General features: G+C 32.0%; 1 long non-coding RNA gene and 1 pseudogene across 1 annotated transcript; both read right to left on the bottom strand.

Annotated features, from left to right (window-relative positions):
- Window positions 1-25,788, bottom strand: part of LOC114711099 (uncharacterized) — an 88,664-nt pseudogene that overhangs the window by 31,883 nt on the left and 30,993 nt on the right.
- On the bottom strand, window positions 2,774-24,202 carry LOC114711066 (uncharacterized). Its single transcript, XR_003737118.1, has 3 exons — window positions 24,110-24,202; window positions 8,342-8,348; window positions 2,774-2,784 (listed from the first exon to the last, which is right to left on the bottom strand). It is a non-coding gene; the product is annotated as an uncharacterized LOC114711066 (long non-coding RNA).

The following is a 25,788-nucleotide window of genomic DNA, read 5'->3' as shown; positions in this document are numbered from 1 at the left end:
CACTTTGAGGGATGAATAAAAAGCTACAAAGGTCTATCCCTTACTCTAGGGACGAAGGAAGCCAACCAATGTGCACCAATGGTGGCCTTACCATGTGGTATGATAGGTCTCAATCCAAAATCCAAATAACAACTAATCATTCACAATATAAAGAAAAATGTCTCAATCTTTTCTCGATATAATCCATAAGATATAAATCATATATTTTTCCAAACTTCTCAATCACAATTGCAAAAATCCCACGAGACAATTTTCATAGCTCAAAAAGTGTAACATATTTACTCAAGTTCAAAATAACAAATCATTATTCTAAAATAGCAAAATACTCACAAACAACATATTAGCACATATAACAAGTGGAAAGTGGTTACCTCTCGTCAAAGCAATAGAAAGGATTACCACGAAGTCAATCCTTTGCTCAACCAATAATTAATCTACACAATTAATATAACCACATATTAATATAAGCTAATCAACTAATTAATTAAGCTTATATATTAGTTAAATTCCTAATTTAATTTAATTTTCATTCTAAATTTTCACAACTCTCATAACCCAAAATTAAGTACTTTAGAACTAACTTATAATTTTCTAACAAGCCAAATTATTTATTTACATCCTCCGGGTTATTCACTTTAATAAAAAGAATTTTTCTAAATTTCTAAATATGAAATTATTATATTTTAAATTCTAAAAATCTCATTTGAAATTTAAACCTCAAAATCAAACCATCAAAAATTCAAGAGTACCTCAAATATTTATAAATAACTAACCTAATCAAAATTTTAATGATATAACTAACATATATATATTTCCATAAATAATAAAATTTTCAGCTAAAATAATTATTTTAAAACCTCCAGTCACCCAACAAATAAAACTAAATCAATTAAAATCTTAATAATATGCCAAAAAATCCAAATAAATTATTTAAATTAATTTAAATTGATATAAACATGATATCTCTCATAAACAATAGATTTTTCAACTAAAAATTAATTTTTTAAATAATAAAACCAACAAATAGATAAATCTAAACCGATAGAAATGATCTACTATAGCATATTTACAATATTGTGGTTAACACTCATCAAAACTAAATATTTGCTCCAAACTTTATACCAAAAATTTTCTTTAAGCAACATAAAATTACTATCATTAGGTAGATTTGATTGAGAGAACAACTTTCAAGAAGGAAGTTTTGTAATCAGAAGTAATTTTACTTACCAAAATGACCTGTAATGATAAAGAAAAAAGGGATAGAGAGAGCGACGCTGCAGGCAAATGAATGAGAAGAGAAGGAAAAAGACAGATGGTAAAAAAAAACCACTCGGGATAAACTGAAGTTAAAAACCCTATTTGAAACGAAGAAAATAACAGTTTGAATAACCCCTTTTTTTCTTTCTAATTTTCAAATATTTAGACACTTGGAATAAAAAAATTAAGATGTTATACAAATGGATAAATAACTTAATAAAATGAAGTGGACAATTTATAATTCGTGAGGTTTTTTAATTAGAAATTTTTAGTAGGTAAACTCGTGGTTTTACATACTTAAGTAGATCAAATCAAAGCAATTTAGAACTCTAGTTACTTCAAGTTAGTCTTAAAAATTCTATGAATGTTGTTATTTGGTTCTCATTTTAATGTTATAATTTTAGAGAACATGATGATTGGAATCTAAAAGTTTCGTGAGGTTTTTTAATTAGAAATTTTTAGTAGGTAAACTCGTGGTTTTACATACTTAAGTAGATCAAATCAAAGCAATTTAGAACTCTAGCTATTTCAAGTTAGTCTTAAAAATTCTATGAATGTTGTTATTTGGTTCTCATTTTAAAGTTATAATTTTAGAGAACATGATGATTGGAATCTGATGATGCCTCTGTCGTTAAAGCACTCAATTAAACTAGGTCCCAACTAATTTGTAGTTTAGGGTCGACCTAGGTCATTACTTCCAAGGAGCAAATTATGGGTTTCTTTAGGTAAAAATTTAGGTGATAAAAAAATACAATAAATTGGACCTAAACTAAAATGCAAAATTCTAATTCTAAATGGAAAATGCAAATATCCTAAAATCTATATGAAAATTAAATTAAACTAAATAAATGCAATGCAATTTTTGGGGGGTTTTTTGAAGGAAAATAAAATAATGAATAAAGAAAATTAATCAGAAAGCAAAGGGAATCAGCAAGTACAAATTCAGAGATTTCTCTTCAGGTACGGTAGAGGGGACAACTTAGGATTTGCATGGATTTAACCTTCATAACCTTAATCAGTTAATTAAACCAAAGGAAAGTGATAAGAGAGTGGAATTAATAAACTTAATTACCTACTTGAAATAAAGGAAACCCTTAACTTTAAAAACCCTTAAACCAGTAGAGAACTCATAACAGTATAAGGTTGGTTAATTAAGCCTATTAAAACCAATGAAGATAATTCAATTTAATTTTGGAAATTATGTTTGAAATTATCCAATTAAACAATTAGATAATCAACCAACTTAATTAAACAATTAAGAGGTGAAAGAACCCAAATTTTGCAATTCAAACCACATTGATAATTAAACTCATAATGAAAACTCAATTATAAATTCAATTAACAATGCAAAGGTTCTAAACATAAATTCCAACAAGTATCTTGGCACAAATAAGATCCAAATATCAATTTAATCCAAGAATAAAATTGACAATCTAGAACTAAATTGTCTCAACAAAATTACAACTTGAACTCATTTAAAACTAAAGAATTTCAAGTCCTTGAATTAAAAAGATAAATGAAACATCACTCCCTTGTGGTCTTCAAGTGCTAGCCCAAGGCTCTAGTCTCCTCCATGCTCCTCCCAAGTTGCCTCCCTATAAGCTTAAGCTGCCATCAAAATGTCTCCTCCTCCAAGGTTATTAGATGCCATAGCCATGAATGATAAGATGTAGATGGGAGTTTGGCCGTGCAATGAGAAAGGAGAGGAATGATTGAAATTGGTGGGTGAATGACGTGAATGAGGGGGAGGAGATTTGGCGTTCAAAAATTGTTGTCCGTGCGTCAATCAATGGAGAATAAAAAGGTGTATCCTTAGGAGTGCATTGGAGGGGTTATTTTAATGGGAGAAAAGAAAATTCTCTTGGATCCAAAACTCAAGCCCATTAGTAATTAATTGACCCACTTGATATTAGTCATTGGATTGTGCTTAAATCCCAAGAAACAATCTTGCGCCATTAGATTTCCTATGTGGTCTTTCTTGACCTACAAGAATTTAAGTGCATCCATTAATGTAGATTATATCCAAATATAATCAAAAATTAAATATTAGATATGCACAAAAATTAGGTAAGAAAGTGCAAAACTTTCTAAAAATAGTCTTTCCAAAAATATGAGACTTGTTTTCAAAGAAATAGGAAAAATTAATTACAAGTTAAAAATAGGAAAGCACAAAATATCTATATTTTTAATCCAAAATCTCAACTTTTATGCAAAATCCAACAATCAACCAATTAATTCAATAATGCATAAAAAGTTCATTTAAGCTCAAAATTATTATTTAAATCCTAAATTAATGTGGGATAAAATATATAAAAATTGGGCTTTATCATAATCCAAAAGTTTAAAGTAATTTTTATAGAATGAATGAATGGCGAGTAATTTTTATCAAATGGATGAATGACAAATAATCTTCATGGTATGAATGAATGTCAACCTTTAATCATTAAGCTTAGAATAAAGAGCGGATGAGCGTTTCCTAGGAAAGATCATTCAATATATGATTCTTTCTTTTTCTAGACATATGATCTAGTTAACTAATTTTGAAAAATTAAAAAATTGTTTAAGTTGGCTGTTTTTCATTATTTGGAATTTTGGAGGGGACAGAGGAAAATGAGTGAGTTTTTGGATGGTTGGAAAAATTGGAAGAAAAAGAAAGAAGACAGTTTTTCTTTCCTTCCCCTCCTCTAAAATTGAGAAGTTTTGCACAGAAGGGTACAATTTTTTGAATTAAATGGACAGATATTAACCACCTGAGATTACAAATGAAATTTATAAGTGGAACGGAAGTCGGATCCTTCTACTGATAGGGAAATATTCATGTTGCTATGCTTCAAGAACTAGACCTTTTGTCAAGGTCAAAAAAAAAAAAAAAGAACCAGACCTTTCGCAAGAGGGGTATGATTTTGACATAAATGGAACCAAAAAAACTTCCATTTTCTTTGTTCTTTCCTTAAATATTTCTGAAGTCCAGAACTGCAGCTCACTGAAATTAATCCCTCACGGCATCACCTCCCCCTATTGACCTGATTACGTTATGATATTATAATAATGAGTATATGCATTTGTAGAATTGAATGAAAGAATTATAGTAGCCAGCAAAAGTTCCTAGGCAAGGGTTCAAGTTCAACGTTCAAAAGTAAGTGTCCCTCTTTTTCTTGCCATGGTCCCCTGCCAAAAGACTTGCGCATTGACGCGGAAAGAGGAAAGAAATTTCACACATAATTTCTACCTCAGACATAAAGTTAGTTTCAATGGAATTCCAAGGAAATTACGCAGATATCAGAAAGTGTGATTTCCTCTACTTAAAATATGACACATTTTTTTTTACTAACCTAATAGCATGAAACCTCCCCTATAAATAAGAGGTTGCAAGTTCAATCGCATGTTTGGATCACCATTTCAACATGAAAAAGTGGATTGGAAAGTGCAAAACGTGAGTTGGTATGTGGTTAGAGATAGAGCCTTGTTTGGATCAACTTTTTTCCCAACTGGCTTCTTAAAAAAAACAAAAATGCTTGGTACAGTAAAAGTCAATTTTTCCTAGCTTTTGCAGTTTACCAATGTTACCAACCATGGAGACAGAAGATAAAATGAAGATGAGAAGAAAGATATGGCGATAACAATGGGTCATATCTTGACCCAGTAATTTGATTTTTTTAAAGAAAAAAATTAACTAATAAAATTTAATTAATTTACTTTATTATCTTTTTAAATCTATCAAATTGTATACATATGATATATTACATTTGCTCCTTAATATAAGACCATAATAGATTAGTTTGAACAGGTTACAAAAACTAAATAAATTATTTAATTATATTACAAGTTCCATGATTTTTCTAAAATACTTATGCATATCATTAGATTACATATTAATTTATAAGTCAAGCCAAATAATTTGAGAAAAAAGTAATAAATATAAATACTTTACAGTAATTTATTTAACTTTTTTAATTTTTTCAAATTAGTTAATTGAATCTTATATAAAAACTCATGCCTTTTTCAGTCATTTTATATCTGAACTCGCTTTTTTATTATTCATCTAAACAAGTTTTAACTTTTTAAACTGATTTTTTTAGAAATGTCAATCCAAACACAAATCATATTACACTGACTTTTATCCTAACTGACTTTTGCAAAAGTCAGACAAGATAAAAGTCAGTTTTGTCATCGCTAATCCAAACACAAATCGTATTACGCCAACCGACTTTTATCCTAACTGACTTTTGTAAAAATTAGATGAGATAAAAGTCGGTTTTGTCACCGCTAATCAAAACACACCATTTATAGTTTCAAACCTTCAAATTATCTGTGAATATTTAAACAAACGACTGAATTTCAAGGAACCAAATGGCGCAGGTTGCTGTGTTCAGCAACGATCATTGAAAAATTGGAGATATATTTAAGTTGGACTGGATTGAGGCATTGAGCCATTCGGAATTGGCTTTTGAGTTGGAGTTAGGGCGAGTTTACGACAATTGGGAGAGTTCACAACAACGGGATAGGTCAGACTCATCCTCAAAACAATTTTCATTTTCTTCCCTTTATGGCCTCTGCGAATTCATCATTTTCCCTATGCAACTGTAACTTTGACCTCAATCTATAAGCAGTTTAGAAAAAAGTATCTTCATACAAATTGAGCCAAAATTTTTTTCAAATTTCTCTAGTACACTGTAAAATCACTTCTAAAAAACTAATCCAAACATTCCCCTAAGAGATGAAGAGGTGTAAAAATGGAAAAAGAGAAATGATGTTGCAATTAAAAAAAAGAGGGAAGGAGAAGGAGACTAAGAGAGTGTTTGGATTAAGTTTTTAGAAGTGATTTTATGGTATTTAAAATTAAATATGTAAAAAAAATTTTATCTCGACTTAACGTAAATTTTTTTTTTAAAGTGTTCTTTAGGTTTTCCAAACTCTCCCTAGGAAAGAAGAAAGAGAGGAAGGAGGGAATTTTGAATTGAAGAAAGATAAAAAGCGGGGTGTCGAGGGGAGCGTATTTAGTAAAATGTCATTAAACTTTAAAATGATATAAAAAGTGTGGGAAAAGTGGGAAATCAATAAAAATTTAGAATATATTAATATTGGTAATATAAAAAATATTACAGTTTTACATTTGATAAGATACTTTTAATAAATTTTGTTGTAATATTTTTATACGTTATTTTAATAATTGTTAGATCACGTTATAAAGTTATTTAGTAAATTATTTTCCTCAAGTTGGCTGTATGATGGATGAATTCTTGGAACACCTGTCCATATCTCGCCCATTGGCTAGAACAGTCTGGTTTGGTGCCATATCCCTTCAAATTGACTCATTCTCATTTCACAATTTCAGAGATTGGCTTAAGCATATTCTAGTGGAGCTCTATAATAATCAGAATCCTCTTGTAGCCAAGAGTATTATTGTTCTCCTAAACACTATCCGGTATAAAAGGAATCTCATCCTTCATCAGGGTGGTTTTGCTGAACCTTCCCAGGTCATTCAGGAGATCAATTCTCAACTAAATTTCGTAGACACGGCCTTCTTTTGCCTAGGCAATTCTCCTCGGCCAGCAGAGAACATTAGGGCTGAAATTAGAGAAATCTCCACCTCTAGTTTCCAACAATGGGACATCATTCTACTTAAATTGAAAAAGGAAGTCTGCAGGCGCTCACTGTTCGGGCATTCTCTTATATAACCAAAAGGTGTGTTCCATAATACGATGGAGGCAAAAAAAAAAGTACGAGACGATCACTCATTCTATCCAAAATTCCCCTGGCAAATGATACTACGATTATTATCTTGGTCCAAACAGCTTAATGGGCAGCTTTCAGAGCTCAGAATCTGGTGCGCTGGAAAGCAATTCATCAATAGTCAGAACTTGAGCCCTTTGATCGCTGGAGTAGTGGTGCAAGACATTACAAGGATTGGCTCTCTTTTAAAATTGGTTAATTTAGAATACATTTCTTTTTCTTCTTTTCGAAAGTTAGATCTTTATTTTCTTCTCTTTCTACTAGTTGTGATTAACAATGTAATTATTAGTAATGGCATTTTGTCCTTCTTCCAAAAAAAAAAAAAAGAAGGGAAATTGAGGATGCCATGCTAGCATGTGTTGGAATAAGAGAAAGGGGATTATTTTGTCCTTGAGCAAATGAGAGAAGAAAACACGACTTGCAAGTCCTCGCTAACCACAAATAGATAAATATCCGATTTTGGTCTCACCAGAGACAAGGGCGCTTTGATTATTAAAAATTATAGCATCTCTCTAAAATAGTTAGATTATACTATTTAGATCCTATTTATAAGTCACTTCTAATATATTTTACATAGATCAATACAAATTTTAAAATTTATTAACTCGCATATAAAATCTAACAACTTTTTAATTTTATTCCTATTTAATATATAATACACCACATGAGAGCAACAAAGTCAACACAATAATAAAAAAGGGGTAAAATTATACATTTATATAAAAATTTTCTCTCTTTGCCATATAAATAAGACCAACATTTTTATTTTCTCTTTGACCTATAAATAGGACCGGAGAAATATATACGTAAGACAAATTAGTTTTAAAAAAATAATAAATATAAATACTTTAAAATGATTTAGTGATTTTCTTAGAATTTTTAGATTAATCAATCGCGCCTCATACAAGAGGAAAGAACAAAGTAGTAGTAGTAAGTTCGATTATCAGTTTAGACACCATGTTTTCGCATAGCGAAGGGAGTAGGCCCTTCTGCCTTGACCATGGGCTTCAGCCGAAACACATTGGCTGATGTTTTTGGAGAAATGGATGAACGGATAAAATTGCAATCAACCGGATGGCCAATTTGGTGTGTGTGTTTTTTTTTTCAATAAATACTCTCACATAAATAAAAACAAAGCTCATTTTACATATTTATTTTATATATCATAAAATTATTTTTAAAATATACTTACTTTGTATACTATAAAATTATGATTAAAATAATAATTTTGTTTCGTCCAAACACTTCTTGGTTATTAAACTATGTGTAGTCTTCGGTCTGTTGGATCAGTACTTTCAATAATTGCAAATAAACAAATGATACTGTGGCTTTCATAAAAACCGTGTGCGACTACTCAACTCAAATTAATATCTAAATGGTGGATCAGTCCAATGTTAGCTGAGTAGCAGCATCACCAAATTCTTCGGTCTCAACTTCCAGGTAAGCACCTAATCCTTTGCATTAAGTATTTTTTATTGCCCTGTGTTTTTTTTTTTTGGGTTGATATAATCTTTTCATCACTCAAATTTGTTCTTATTTTGATGTTAATCCTTCAAATTTCAAAACATAAATTTTGGGGCCTCAAGGAGTAAAATAATTTAAATTTTGATTAAATTATAGAAACCAATATTTTAAATGAAAAGAAACTTAAAAGACCAAAGTCAAAATAAAGGCAAAAAGAACAAAAATTGTATTAATCTTTTCTTTTTTAAAAAAAGTATCTTCCATTTAAGTAATTTTGGAAAGATTGTATTGCTTCAAATAATGTATGCAGAAATAAGTTTCACACAAGAAGAAGTTATTTCAGGAAATTTTACAAAATTTTTCACTTCAAGGGATTCACTGTAACTGTGTTGCTACTGCAGGAATTATATATAATTTAAATATTGTATTTCAACAATTTTCAATCTTAAATCAGCATCTTTTATTGGGGTTCAAAATTATATATATTTTTTAATTCCTTGAGTAAAAAATAAAAGTCAAAATGTGCGCGCTGTTGGTTGTTGGGGCCTTTTTTCATCCATTTGTATTGACACCAGCAATCAATTCAGTTTTCTGGGGCCTAATTAAAAATGAATTCACATTTCCTACTCATTGCATCGGGTATCACTTTTTCCTCCTTTTTTTCATTATTTAATTTTTTCATTAATTTTATTTTTTTATTTATTTGGGTTAACTTATATTTAGAACTCTAAAATATTTTTTAGTAATAGTCAGTATCTCAAATTAATTAATTGTTAATATATCTAGAGTATTTTTCAGTTAGTTAGTATTGTTAAAAAATACTCTAAAATGCTGGATACACTAAAAATTAATTTTTAATACTGGGTATTATAGAAAAATAATTCAAGATACTTAATACAGTAAAAATTAATTAATTCGTGATACTGTATGTTATTAAAAAAATACTTCAGAATACTTAATGCACTAAAAAAATAATTGAAGATGTTGAATGCATTAAAAATTAATTAACTAGGATACTGAATGTCAATGAAAAATATTTTAGAATGTGCTATATACACTAAATATTAATATAAATAAAACCTTTTTTTTTTTAAAAAAAAAAAAGTGGCCTTGTCTACCAAGCGACATGCCTGCTGAGAGATGCTTGAGCAGGGCATGTGGACCCATTTGAAAATAGGGTAACTTATAAGAATCACATAGAAATTACTTTCCAAGCACTAAATCAATATTTTAATTGTCATTTTATATTACCTTCACTCTTAAATATAAGAACTAGTTTGTAGTAAAAATTGTGTTACAAACTAGCTTTTATGCTACTTCGTTTCTATTTATAAATCACTTGTATCCTAAACACACAGACCAAAAAACACATTAAAATTATAATTTTTTTTACACATTTGCCTTTATTAAAGAAAAGAAATTAAAAATATGTTTTATAGTTTCTCTCATCTATTTACCTGTTCTCTGGGTATTTATTAAGTCAATAAGGGTAACATTGAAAAAAGACTTATTAATTTCCTCAAACGACTTGTAATTAAGAATAATTTTTTTCCCTCTACAAGTGACCTATTGATAAGAATAGAGAGGTATTTAGGAGCAGAGGCAGTAATTTTTATTATATTGGATCTGATTAAAAGAATATAATCCGAATAATTAAAGAATCTTACTCCCATGGCTATCCAAAGAAAACATTTATTTACAGGAAACATGATTTTGACATGTATTTAAAATTATTTTGTTGAGCAGACATCAACATGATAAGAAAAATCATCCAACACATTTAAGAAGGAATTAGACAAGATCAACTTAGATATCCCGCAAGGTCTACCGGGTATACAACTTCGTATGAATGAAGTGCTTCATCCGACCAGCTACTATTCAAAAGATATTGTTCCTTTAGAAAACAAAGTGATCATAGTAGGCATATGGGGAATTGGTAAAACAAATCTTGCTAGAGCTATTTATGATACAATTGGGGGCAGTTTTGAGAGTAAGAGTTTCCTTGAAAATATACAAAGTGTATAAGGGAAAGCTAATGGTCTTTTTTGTTTGCAAGAACAGCTTCTTTCAGATGTTTCTTATACAAAACATGAGAAGATAGTAGGAGTTTCCTGCTCACCAGAGGTTCGTTGAGCAGAGCATGCAGATGCCTTATTTCGTATCCCGCAAAATCATTTTCAAAAAAGCCAAACACTTTTTTAATTCCCTCAAAACGAGATTTTCTCACAAATATACCCTGAGATATTTTATCAGTTTAGAACATTACCCTTCTAATTATGACTATTAACCATTCTCATCTCCCGCCCGCAGGCCCGCGACCTCCCTCTTGAAGCTTCTTTGATCAGAATCGGTGACTCATGTAATGGCGAAGAAGTGGGCATGGGGCATCTCCAGAGCCTTCAAGCTCCTTTGATCTTCCATTTCTTTTCAACTACCCAACCTCGACCTCCATGAGAGGATGTGATGGTGCTTCAACGGCGACAGTGCCCCACAGCCACAATGCGACAGTGCTTGGCCTGTGACTAATGTGCACGGATGGTGGAGTGCAGAATTTCTAAACTACTCTATCGAGTTCTACATACAACATCTAATCGATACACATTTCCTAAATATCTTTATTTTTGGTCACCATGCATGCAGGCCCCTGAGCAGAGCAGATGATAATGTGTAGTGGAAAACAGATGAGAGAAAATAAATAAAAAAGAATATATAATTGATTGAAAATATAATAAAAATGTATTAAATTTAGGAAAAAGCACAAAAAAGGACCTGAAAATTATGAAATTTCAATTGAGACACCTAATACTTCAAAATCTCACAGGAGAAAGCGGTGTGTAATCTGGTGTTTTACAAATATAGTTAAATGACTAAAATATGTTTCTTTCAAAAAGTTTATTAATAAGTTATGAACTGGTAATGACAAGTATTAAATAACAAATAATAAGAAATGTACTTACAATAACAAATTATTTATTAACAAGTTATGAACTAGTAATAACAAATGTTGAATAACAAATGACGAGAAATATACTGAAAATGACAAATTTGAAATAAAGATATTTTAGTCATTTAATTCTATTTATAAAATATCAGATTAGGTACCACTTTCTTAAATTTTAAAGGGTTAGGTGGCTGAACAGTAATTTCACAATTTCCACGTTCTTTTTTGTTGTTTTCCCAAAATTTTAATTGAAAAATTATAATTTATAAGAATGATTAAGGACAATGGGGAGGAAAAGTTAAAAGTAGCCAGCGTGTAGGTCCCAAGCAAGAAAGAAACACGACGCGGGGAACTTCTTTTCCTGGCAATTGATAACATCGACTCGGCTCCGCCTTAATTGCTATTATAATAAAAACGGAACTGCGTTGTGGGATCGATAATTTGCTTATGAAGTAATAAGCCATGGCGTCTTGTTTCGCTTCTGCGTCTTCCAAATTCAAATACGACGTCTTCTTAACTCTGAGAGATCCCAAGGGTTGTGTGAAAGGCTATGTTGAGAATAAATTGAGAGTTGCTGGAACCAGAGTTTTCGTTGACGATGAAGAAGAAGCGTTTTCTGTACAAGAGGCCGAAGCCGCATTAGGATCACGGATCGTTGTTGTTTTATTCACGCCGGAGTTTCTTGAGTCGGAGAAGTGTCTCAAGAGACTGGTGATCAGAACTATGTGGTGGAATAACAACGTGGTGCCTGCATTCTGTGGAGTGAGCCGGCAGCAAGTACATGAGAAGATGCTGTCTTTGTCTTCCATATTTGATTTCGCCGGAGTTGCTTCCGGACCTGGCTTCAAACTCTCCATTGACTTCAGGTAATAAATTATCCTGTTTTGCTCCTCCATTTTTATACAGTGTCACCCAAAGAGGAAGTTTTGTTCTTTTTTTTTGGGACCTGAAAATAGGAAGTTTTGTTAAAGACCATTCTTTTTCAAATTTTATGATATATAAAATAGATATGTGAGATGAATTTTATTTTGAGCTATGTGGTTGTTTATAATAAAAACGAATACCTGTTGGTCTAGTTCTCCCCTCAGAGAAATCATGATTTTCCCTCTGTTTTTGGCTGCTAAAGTGTCTTTCTTCGTTTTTTTGTTGTGAGGTGCAAATGTAATTATGCAGAGCAAATTGTTTTGTCACTTCACGATCCCCCTTACTGATAAAAGGCTTTCCAAATTTGACTGCTATCAGAAACACTAACTCTATTTTGGCTTGGATAGAAAGAAAATGAGAGGAAAAAAACCTAAAAAGAAAAGTAAAAAGAAAACTGAGTTTTCTGAGAAAAAAATGGGAGAAAAGAAAAACTGAAGAGAAAATAAAATGTGGGATCCATCTGAATTTTTTTCCAACTTTTTTCTCCGTCTGTGAAGTGAAAATGAGGAGAAAACTCATTTTTTTCTTCATGTCCTCCGTATCTTATTTTTATACTATATTTTTAATATTTGTTAAATATTTTGAATAATGTATAATATACTTATTTTCTTTAATTATATCTAATTCAAAAAATTATCCACTTTTTATTTTTTACTCTGAAAAATAACATTTTCTTTAAATTATCTTGTTTAAAATATGGTAACATGAAAATATATATTTATCAAATACTTTAATTTTAAATTATTTTTTGTAAAATAATTTTAAATTATTTGATAATTTGGTTTCTGCATTTAATTATTTAATTTGATTTTGAACATGATATAGTTCTTACATAAAAACATTTTTATTATTTAGATATTTGCTTATTTTCTTTCTTCTGATTTTTTTGGCTTATTTATCCAAATATGTAATAACATTTTCTCTCTGTTTTTTGTCCTCTCATTTTCTTTGCTAGTAACTTTTCTTCTCATCCAAACCAAGCATAAAGAGACGTTCTTAGATCTTCCTTTTTTTAGATTATCAAACCACTTATTTAATCCTAAGATATTTCAATTTTTTCATATAAAGTTATTCTAAGTAGGATATCTAGATTATTCTTTAAATACATTATGTTTCGATTAGTTACTAGATTTTTTAATTTTGAATGATTGTACTTACTACTGTATAAATATATGGCGAAGTTATACATAAATTCCTCAACTTTATGTGTTATGTGTAGATTGCTCTGTCAGCTTTTTGAAACTTTAGAATAAATCTCCTAAATTCTTACATATGTGCAGCTGTCTCTCTTTGCTCATTACTTATCTGCACATATATTAAATTTTAGGGGGCTTCTATAATTATAATTCAAAGCTTGGGGAGTTATTTACGCACAAAAATATAACTTAAGGGGTGTATAATTAACGGTTAGGTTCATCCATATAGAGTTAGAAGTTTAGGTGGGTTTGTTATTCAATTTTAAAGGCTAATTTACCTTCTAGTGTTCTATTGTGCTCCTCCTAGGTTCCAAACGAGAAGAAGAAAGCATTCTTCTCTGCCTCTACTATATCTACACTTTCCTGCCAATCCTAATCCTTCTTTATCAATATTTTCATTGCTCAGTTCAGTTTGCTAAAAACAATAAGCAACAGATCAATAGAGCAAGGGAGAGAAGTGTGACAAAAAAATTATCCTGATTTGGTCCACTGCCTCTCTGTCCAGTCCCCTCGATAACGTTAAAGAGTTTTTTTTCTTGCTATAATAGTAACATGTTTGCAACCAAAGTTACAACTGAAATTTTTCCCGTTCTAATAACCTGCGACGCAATGTTAGATCTCTAGTTAACATCAAAACGTAGGAATTTCATATATCGCTTAAAACCAGCTAACTCCAATCTCATAGGCAATCACAGCCTGACAATAACAGCAACAACAAGTTCTCTTGGTCTGGAGGGTTTAAACAAGCTAACCCATAACACAGAACACCATAAGAGTATTTTCAGTAAAGCTTAGATACAACTCTAACTTGGGTTGTGTTACCACGAAAGCTTAAATGCAGAACACTTTTGATCACTAAGTAAAGCCCATAAGAGTCTTCCATATCATTCTTCATATCTTCATCCCTTAAACACTTAACTCCCACTCATGATTAGATCCCACTAGGGCGATGATCAAGTTTTGGCCCTCACTAGAGAAACCTTCTCAAAAAAGGAATTCAAATGTAGAAGGCCAACATTTCTTTCACACACGCATAGTTTCATAACACGTGCCTCTTTGTCCTTTTAATTGAATGTTGCCCTGCCAACTGTGACAGGAATGAAATCAGTAGCCGCATCTCAAACTTAGGTTTTTCCATCTTGCACGATGAATCATTTCATGATCTTCCATGCCATCAAGTAGGGTTACCACTTCGTGTGAGAAAATTGCTTACTTTTTTGGGGTTGAAATTCATTTTGTCGGATGATACAACCATAGTTGGAATCTGGGGAGATGGAGGTATTGGTAAAACAACGATTGCCAAAGCTATTTATGATAGAATTGGTAGCAATTTTGAGGGTAAAAGTTTCCTTTCAAATATTAAGGATGTATGGAAGAAAGGTAACGGTGAAATTCTCCTCAAAAATCAACTTATTTCAGATATTTCTGAAACTAAACTTGATGAGACAAATGATGTTGCGATGCATGAACTAATGATGCAAGAACTCAGTGGAAGAAGAGTCTTAGTGGTACTTGATGATGTAAATTGTGAATTTCAGCTCAAGGAATTGTGCGGAAATATGAAGTGGTGTGGTAAAGGGAGCTTGATATTCATTACAGCAAGAAATAAGGCTATCTTAGATGCCTTTGCTGACATATCATATGAAATGAAAAGTTTAAACAGAAAGGAGTCTCTTAAACTTTTTTGCTTGCATGCATTTAAGAAATTTACTCCCACAAATGATTTTGAGGATTTTTCGGAGCGAGTCATTCGATACTGTGAAGGACTACCCTTGGCTCTCGAAGTCTTTGGCTCTCTTTTGCATAATAGGACGAAAAACGAGTGGGAAAAAATAATGAATAACATGGGAGGAATTTCTCATGTTCCAATACAAAAGAAGCTCAAAATCAGCTGTGACTTATTAACTGATACAGAGAAAGATATATTTTTCAATACAGCTTCTTTTTATGTGGGTCAGAGTAAACACCATGTTACACAATTGCTAAAAAGCTCAAGACTTCCTGTGGAAATGGGAATGTCGGTACTCATTGAGCGTAATCTTGTAAAGGTCATGAATGACAAGCTTTATGTTCATGATTTGCTGCAAGAGATGGGAAGGGAAATCAGTCCTAGTAAGCCAAAGCGCATATACACCTATGATGTATTCTTAAGTTTTAGAGGTGACGACACACGCAAATCTTTTACTTCTCATCTTTGCAATGCTTTAAAGCAAGCAGGTATTGAGGTCTACATGGACGAAGAAAGAATTGAAAAGGGAGAGAATATTTCATCTTCATTATTGGAAGCAATTGAAAATTCAAGAATTTCAATTATTATATTCTCAAAGAATTATGCTGGCTCTAGTTGGTGCTTACAAGAATTTGATAAAATCATGGAGTGTTACAAAATAACTCATCAAGAGGTTTTACCCATATTTTTTGATGTTCGACCTTTTGAAGTTCGTAAACAAAAAAATGCCTTTGGAAAAGCGTGGGAAAGACTTATTAAGAGAAGTTCAAGTGGCAAAATGAAGAAATTGACAATCAATTTGAAAAGAGCCCTTACAGAAGTTGCCAATTTATCAGGATGGGACATGCATAACTACAGGTATTTTTAATCTTTTTACTCATTATTGTTTAGAATGGTCAAATTCCTTAAGTTAAATTTTCTTTAATTTGTAAAGGTAAAATCAAATTCGTTGACGAAATTTGGTTCATGTCAGACTTGTAATATTTTCTAATTAAAATTATATAGAGCATTCAACACTCACTTACTTTGGCTTACTCTACAAGCCTATCATTTTTGTTGATATCATTGTGTGTACCATGCACTTTAAGGATTCTCGAGTAGGATTCATTGTCATCTAACTTCTTATTGTTTCCAGGACTGAAATCGAGTTGATTGGCGATGTTACTGAAGCTGTCAGAATGAAGATAGGTGACAAAAAATGCCTGTTTGTTGCTCACCATCCAGTGGGATTGAAGTCTCGTGTGCAAGATATCATCCAATTGCTAAGTAGTAAATCAAATGAGGTTATCATAGTAGGGATTTGGGGAATGGGTGGTATTGGCAAGACAACAATTGCTAAAGCCATCTATAATGAAGTTGGTCAAAGCTTTGAGGGAAAGTGCTTCCTTGCAAATGTTAGGGAAGTTTGGAAGCAAGATAATGGTCCAGCTTACTTGCAAGAACAACTTCTTTCAAGCATCTTAAAATCAAGAAGGATGACACTACGTGATGTAGAAGTGGGAAAAACTCAACTAAAGGAAAACCTTTGTAAGAAAAAAGTGATTGTTGTACTTGATGATGTGAACAATGAAGACCAACTAAAAGCTCTATGCGAAAGTCATGAATGGTTTGGCCAAGGTAGTAGAATCATCATCACTACTAGAGATCAACATTTACTTAATATCTTAAGAGCGATTCATGTATATAGTGTGAAAGAATTGGATGACAACGAATCTTTTGAACTTTTTAGTTGGCATGCATTTAAGCAAGCAATACCTAAACAAGAGTTCATTGAACTTTCAAGAAGGGTAGTGTCTTACTCTGGAGGGTTGCCCCTGGCTCTTGAAATCCTTGGGTCCTATTTATATGACAGAGAAATATTGATTTGGAGAAGTGTTTTGGATAGATTACAACGAATTCCAAATGATCAAATCCATGAGAAGCTTAAAATAAGTTATGATGGTTTGAGCGATGATATAGAGAAAGAACTATTTCTTGACATCTGTTGTTTCTTTATTGGGAAGAACAAAAGTGATGTGACACAAATATTGAATGGTTGTGGACTTCATGCAGATATTGGAATTAATCGTTTGATTGAGCGAAGCCTTGTAAGAGTTGGCAACAAAAATAAGCTTGAAATGCATGATTTATTGCGTGACATGGGACGAGAAATTATTCGTGAGCAGTCACTAGAGGAGCCTGAGAAACGTACTAGATTATGGTTTCATGACGATGTGTTGGATGTGTTAAGAAATAAAACTGTAAGTATATTTCTGAATGACTTAATTGAATTATTTCCCTATGTTTCTTATTATTCAATATGCTCTTATCCTTTTGTTGCCAATTGTAAACCTTTATCTTAATGACTTAATCACCGGAATATTTTGTTTTTGTTTTCTGTTTCTTTTTATTTGGCAGGGAACAAAATTTATCAAAGGATTGGCTTTAAACTTGTCAATGAACAATTCGTTATACTTGAGTGCCAAAACATTTAAGAATATGAGGAAGCTTCGCTTGCTTCAACTTGATAATGTACAACTTACTGGAGATTATAGTTATCTATCAACAGATTTGAGATGGCTTTGTTGGAATGGCTTTCCCTTAGAAAGCTTGCCAAAGGACTTCAATCTAGAGAATATAGTTGCCATTGATTTAAAGTGGAGTAATCTTGTGAAAGTTTGGGAGAAAAACCAGGTATTTATAGTGAGTATTTGTATTTGTTTTCATCTATTATTTCTCTTTTATTTGTTATTTATCTTATTTTAAACTATTCTCTTTTCACAGTTGCTCGAGGGGTTGAAAATTCTCAGTCTTAGTCATTCTCATTATTTGATAGAAACACCTGACTTTTCAAAGATACCATATCTTGAAAGTTAATACTGAAAGATTGTCCTCGTTTGTCTATAATTCACCCTTCCATTGGTGATCTTAAATATATTGTTCTGTTAAATTTAAAGGACTGTAAAAGCCTCAGCCATCTCCCAAGAAGTGTATATCAATTGAAATCCTTGAAGACCCTTAATCTCTCTGGTTGTTCAAAGTTTGAAAAGCTAGAAGAAGACATTGGGCAAATGGAATCTTTAACAACTTTGATGGCAGATCAAACTTCTCTGGCTCAAATTCCTTTCTCATTGTTGAGATTGAAAAGTATTAAATATGTGTCTCTGTGTGGCTATGAAGGATTATCACGTGATGTATTTCCATCTCTTTCTTTGTCTTGGATGTCATCACCAACATATCATTCAAAGTCATTATTGCGAGCGTTTTGGTCCATGCCAGATTTAATTGGAGGTCTATCACATCCTTTATTTTCAAGAAGATATGAAACATCAGAAGCAAGACCAAGCACATCTCAGGCCTCATGCAAAAATACTCCCGCATTACTCGAATTTCATGATCAAATTCAAAGGGAAAGGTCAGAAACATTGACGAGTTCTTTGATTATTCCAGTAGGGCAGTTCAACAAAATTACAGATACCCTTCTAAAGAGTATTTCAAAGGTGTTTCTTTTTATCTTAATTAATTCTCTACTATCTCGTATGCATAATCTTTTCAATATGGGGAGGGCACCTTTCTACCATACGTGTTTAACTATCTATGAGTAAATGTTCGAGAGTTGAAGGTACAACAATGTAAAATGTGCTTTTATGATTATTATATTTTTATAATAATGCTAGATCATACTTTTAGCAAATGTCTTGTTTTTGTGTGTAAATGTACATGGCACAGTGAACACTATACTTACTATTCATCCCCGTGACAAACATGCTTGCCATATATTAAATATTAAAGTTTTCCATTTGTTTAGAGTGTCAACTACTCTAGTGAATATTATATTCCATATCTTCTAGATCGATTTAATTGGATTACTCTTTCCTTGTGTTCTTGGAATAGGGATGGAACGAAGGGCTTCACTATTCTCTTCCTAAAGAAAATTATCCTGATTGGTTAGTTTTTGAACATGAGGGGTCTTCGGTGTCATTTGAAGTTCCTCAAGTTTTTGGTCATAGCTTAAAAGGAATGGTCCTCAGCGTTATCTATTCATCTCTTCAAGATAGCATGGCATCTGTACGCTCTGTTGGTCTAATGATAAAGAATTTCACAAAGGCTACCATGGATTTCTACAACCGAGAAGTTGCAATAATTACTTCTGTTGATGAAGAATGGCAGAATATGGTATCTAATTTGGAGCCTGGAAATGAGGTGGAAATTGAAGTCAAGTTTGCATACAAACATATTGTGATAAAGAAGACTGCAATCTATCTTTTACATGTTGAAGAAACTGACAAGCTGATCCCTCTAAATGGCATTAAATCATAAAGTTAAGGTGCATTTGTTATCTTTTAGTTAACTGGGATTGTTATAAGATTCTTTCACTTAATTTTCAAATGTAGTATGACCTTTTTTTTGTTTGAAGGGTACTGCTTCAAGCTCAAGGCGTCACTTAAATAAAACGCAAGTGTTCTCCTAAAAAGCAGAAAAGAAAAATGTAAGTGAAAAGTGATAGCTTTGAAGGTTTTCTTATTTATGTTTTTCATCATTTATGTTATTTGTTGCAGAAAGCAAAGAAACACACATATTGTCCTCTTCCATCTCTTATATCATACATGATATAGTCTCTTTATCACTTTCATCCTGTGTTATGAATATCTATTTATGTAGTATATGATAATTATCACGGTGCAATTACTGACTTTGCCTAGTCCCATGTTGCTGACCTGATATTAGAATGGCAATATTCTGGTGACCGATTTTGCTACCTCAAATGAAGCTCTTTGTTTGAAAATGTTTGAAGATGACCATGTCAGAATTTTACACTGGTTTCTACTAAACAAATCCAGCCTTGAGCTCCTATGTGTCTCCAACGAAATTTGTTGAAGGAGATGTATTCCAAGGTGAAAAACTATAGATCAGAAAAGACAATTAAGAAAATGACACAAAATTTTGATAATGAATTGCAAAAAAACACCATCATCTATATAATGTAGGTAGGATTCCAAATGGACAAAATGTCTGAGGTTTTTGAATATTTGTAATGGAAAAATATTGTTCAAATTTCTTTCTTTCTTTTTTTTTTTTAAAAATTTCTTCCTGTTTTGTTGGTGACTTTTATGGTTAATTTATTGAAGCACCTTTTCAACAGCAAGAGGAGATTGTAGTCTTCGAGCAAGTTATGGCAGAAAAGGGATATGAGACTGGAGATGAAATTCCATTCGACGGATTGGGAATTTCAAAGCTAGCTAGAGCTATAATATTTCTCTAGGATCAAAATATTTTGCCCTGGGCAGTTCTCAAAAATTTCCATTATTAGTGAATGCTTTAGTAAGGTGGTCTTTGAGAATGAAGATGTTAGAGATTGCTTTAGTAAGATATTCTTCGGTGAGTTTCCACTGCTAATTTTGGTTCTTAAAATTTAAAATTAAATTCAGGTGCTGATCTGAACTGGTCAAATAATTGTCTACTCAAATCCTAAAATCTTTACCTGCTGATTTTCCTCCTTTGTTTTCTTCCACTATTGTTTCTTCTCCTGCACATTGAGGTCCTCGATCTATTTTATTTGCTTAATTAAATACTGCTCTAGAGTACGCAAGAGGCTACGTTGTTCTCTCTCTTCTTTTCTGGGTTACCATAAGATTCTTATATGCTCATCCCTGTTACTGATCACAGAGAAGATAATTTGTTAAATTTTGGAGTACATCTTCTGTAGGTGAATGATCTTTAAAGGAAAATCACAACCATAAATAAGAACTTGTTTCCCTGCCAGTTAAAGGACCAAGCATTTCAACAATGGAAGCTGAAAGTACAGCCTAAAATGAAGCATTTCCTCTGGTTTGCCTGTCACAATAGAGAACTGATGCTTTACTAGAAGGCCTATACGTTCTCAATTGTGGCTCAGGTATGGAAAATTTTGAAATTATTTTCTTTTATGCTACTGGTTGAACTATACTTGGTGTAGTACTCAGCTAGGGTTGTCTTCTCCAATGTGCTGTTATATTTAGAAATTACCTTGTTCTGCGCTTAATGATCTAAAGCAATTGACCCCATGTGGACTTTATGTGCAGCGAGTGATAGTTTGAACGATTTATTGATTATTTAAGTCATTTGAAAACTATTTTATGATGAATTTGAGAGTTATCTTAACTTTTGGGGTTGACTTTGTTGTGAACAGTGATTTTTAAAGCATTTTCCTAGTTGTTCTTTTTGTGTTTGTATGATTTAGGTGACACTGAGCAGAGTGTACGGATGGAACCACATCGCTTATGGTAGCTCAAGTCTGTGTTTCCTTCTAACACAAGTACTGTAGACGTGAAGTGGTTTCTTCTCTTGGCCTGTGAGCTCAAACTGAATACTGATGGAGCCTTTGGCTATAGTTATCTTAAATTGTGAAGGTTCTTTCTGCCATATATGCTACGGCACTTGCTCTTAGGAGTAAACCAAATAATTTAGTCTGTGATAAAGCTTTAGTTGAAAATGATTGTAGTTTTCTAGTTGATTTTGTGAAGGGTCATATTACAGTTTTTGAAAGGGAGGCCCGGGTTTTATCTTAGTTCATTATGTCCCAATATAGTAATTCGGCAGCAGATTGATCAGAAGAGAAGGCAAAGGGGATGTGAATTTTTGGATGAATGAACATGTCTGTTTTATGAAACAGTTAATCATGGGCTATTCTATCTCAGTTCCTAAAGATCCATTCTCCTCCAAAAATTTCCCAGAGCAATACGAGGCATGGAAATGGGCCTTTGAAAAAACGAGGAAAGTGGACTCAGAAGAGGACATAATAATTCTTGTGGGCTCATCAACTTATGTCGTTGCCTATTAAAAGGTCGGGCCGATTCACTCTCTTAACATTTTAAGCCCATTTGATTTATACATATGCAGCTGAAAATAGGCCCCTGATCATGCTTCTCAACTAAGTGAACAAGCATCAGAAAATGGATGTGATAATATAAATATAGATATTTATCAAGAAAATAATGAACAGAAATGAAGTGGAGAACTTATAAGTCGTGAGGTTCTGTTCATTACATAAAAAGGATATAAACTTGGATTAGAATTTTTTTTTTTAAGCTAAACTGGTTTTACATGTTTAGGATGCTTGAGCATGGACTAATTGGATAAGAAAAATTAAGAGAAAGAAATGTTCTTATTGTTCAATCAAGGGAGGGCATCAAAGAGAATTGATTCAGAATCGTACTTGGGTTAAGAATTTGGCTCTCTCGTCGAAAGACTTTTATCTCCTATATTTGAAAAAGATCTTAACTCGGATAATGAATTATTGCTGCTCACAGTTTTTCAAGAGGGACTTGGTAAAAGTTATAGGTTACAGAAAATTCCCTTGCTAGTTACTAGAATGAGTTCTAGTCAAATATCATTGCATAATGCCTTTCTATCTTGGTTAGTATTAATATAGATATTTATCCAGTCAAATTTTTGTCAAGAGTGACTTCGTGAATACTAGAGAGGAGGCCTCGGAGGGGGAAAAAAATTCCATATAGGTGTTAGTCCCACCTTTTTTTTTTTTTTTTTCAGTAGGTCTTGGTCCCATATGCACCTTAGGAGATTGGCATAAAATGAAAAATAAATGGGATATTTTTTTTTCAAGACCAACTGAGGGGTATATTTTGCATTATTAAGGATCAAATGAAATATCGTTGGCACCAAAAGAAAAAATGAAAATATCACTGAAAATTTTGAGAAACAAAAGATGTGAAATCAATTAGAAGAATAAGTAACCATACTTGCGTAAATTGGTACCTTAAAAAAAAAAAAAACATGCGTGCATATTTTTGTGAGAAATAGGAGGTGTATTGTAGGAGATATCAACAACGAGAAATTCTATCTTACAAAGTGTCATCGTCTCACATGGTGTTATTATATTCTACCAACAACTAAATTTTTAGATAAATTGTTAATTAGAATATTTACGCCACAATTTTATGAAGTATTCCTTTTTTTTTTAGTACAATGAAGTATTCCTTTTAATTTTTCATACGTGTTGGAGACGCCTTAAGTGATCTTTTGATCATTTTATTTTTAATAGATGACTCCAACTTTTCTTCCCATATGTTTATGGTGAATCTTATTTTTCTTTTACATGATGACACATCATCCATCATAATGTCATGACTCAGCTACCCCCACCTCAACACATGGAAGATCATTAAAATAAAAAGTGTTGAAAAATTAGCGATAAAAAACTAACAAAATAAGCAGCTCTTAGTGTGTGTGTGTGTGTGTGTTAGTCTCACATTCAAATTAAGTAGATCAAGTCAAAGTAATCTAGTGGTTGTTTGTAATCCTTCAAAAACATTTTTTTTCCATCATAATTTATGGATTACAAAGTATGTGAGGAAAATTTAAACTCAACTTACATAAATAAATACTTGTTTAGGATTAAGATTAGGATTATCAAAATCACTTATTCACACAATTCGAAACAAAACCTCTTTTATATACATATCTTGTATACCGTAAATTATAATTGAAAAGTTACTTTTTGAAAGATTTCACTGTGACTCCAACACAAGTCATAAGTGTTCTGGGGTATGAAAACATAATCCAAATAAGCACTTGGGCTTCTAACCCTTTCAAATTACTTTCAAAAATTCTATTCAATGAAGATGGAATCTTTAACAACTTTGGATGCAAATCAAACTACTATAGCACAAGTGCCATTTTTGCTAGTGAGATTGAAAAACATTAAATATTTGTCTTCATGTGATTATGAAGGATCAATTTGGGGTGTATTTCCATCGCTTGTTTTGCATTTGATGTCACTAACGCACCATTTAAAGTCCTTGTCTCAAGCATTTCAGATCTTGCCATCTTTAATTAGGAGCCTATCAGATCCCTTATTCTCAAGAAGATGTGAAACATCAAAAGTACGACCAAGTACATCTCAAGCTTCATGTCAAAATACTCTATCATTACTTGAATCTAATGAGCAAGTTCACATGGAAAGGTCAGAAACGTTGATGAATTTTCTAACAATTCAAGTAGGATGGTGCAAGAAAATTATGGATACCTTTCCAAAGAGTATTTCAAAGGTATTTCTCTTTATCTTAATTCTCTACTACCACATGCATAATATTTTCAAAATCGGCAAAACACCTTTCTATTTTACATGTTTAAATAATTAGAGTAAATATTGTTGAAGGTACAATAGTATAAAATGTGCTTTTATCAATATCATATCTATATTATGTGCTAGATCGTACTTTTTGCAATATCTGGTTTTTCTGTGTAAATGTTCACAGTACGAGGAACATTATTTACCATTCAACCCAATGACAAACTCATTGGCCAAATATGAAACATTGAAGTTTTCCATTTGTTTAGAGTATCAACTCTAGTGACTATTATTTTCTACATTTTCTCAATCGAATGTGACTTTTTCCTTTTGTTCTAGGAATATAGGGATGGAGGAATGAAGGGCCTCACTATTCTCTACCTAAAGAAAATAATCCTGGTTGGCTGGTTTTTGAACATGAGTGATCTTCAGTGTCATCCTCAAGTTTTTGGTCATAGCTTAAAAGGAATGGTCCTCAACATTATTTATTCATCTCTTCAAGATAGCACGGCATCTATACAATCTGTTGGTATTATGATGAAGAATTTCACCTACCATAGATTTCTACAAGCAAGAAGTTGCAACAACTTTTTCTGATGAAGAATGGCAGAGCATAGGATTTAATTTAGAGCCTAAAAATGAGGTGGAAGTTGAAATTAAGTTTGATCATAAATATATTGTGGTGAAGGAGACTGCATCTATCTTGTATATGCTAAAGAAACAGACAAGCTGTCACCTCTAAATGACAATAAGACATAAAGATGAGGTACATTTTTTATATTTTAGTTAATTGAGATTGTTATGATATAGTTTTCTCCTTTACTTACTTCTAAGTATATCATAATTTTTTTTTTTTTGGTATGAAGAGTAATACTTCAAGATCATGGCTTCTTTTTTTAGTTTTGACCTGTTATGGTTTTTTTTTTTGACCTGGAGCTCATGGCTTCACCTAAATGAGAAGTAATAGTTCTACCCAAAAAATGAAAGTGAAGTGTGATAGGTTGAAGGCATTTTGACTTGTGTTTTCCAATTTTTGTGTTTTATGTTGTGGTAAAAAGAAAACACGCATCCTGTATTCTTCTATCCCTTATATCATATATAATACTCTTTTTATCACTCTCACCCCCTCTGTTATGAATATCTATTTATATAGTTTGTCAATGATAAAAATAATAATGCAACTATAGATTATTTTTCTTAATCCCATGTTGTTAACCTGATATTAGGGGTGTTCATACCTGGCCCGTCCCGGTCCCAATCTTATTGGAATGGGACGGGTCCGTCCCAAAATTTTTTAGAACGAGACAAAAATAGGACCGGGACGGGACAGGACACGAGACGGGGTCGTCCCGTCCCGATATGTTTTTTTTAAAAATATCTTATATTATATTTATATTATGAGTTATACATTATTAATATTATTATATGTTAAAAAGTTAAAACAAATAAAATATGAACTGGAAGCCCTAAGCCCCCTAACCATCTGAGTATCTGA

The sequence above is a fragment of the Neltuma alba genome, unplaced genomic scaffold (genome assembly GCF_004799145.2).
Source record: "Neltuma alba isolate B1F8T4 unplaced genomic scaffold, ASM479914v2 tig00011277_pilon, whole genome shotgun sequence".
NCBI classification, from domain to species: domain Eukaryota; kingdom Viridiplantae; phylum Streptophyta; class Magnoliopsida; order Fabales; family Fabaceae; genus Neltuma; species Neltuma alba.
The sequence above is the reverse complement of the archived record's forward strand: the minus strand, read 5'-3'. Positions and strand labels throughout refer to the sequence as shown.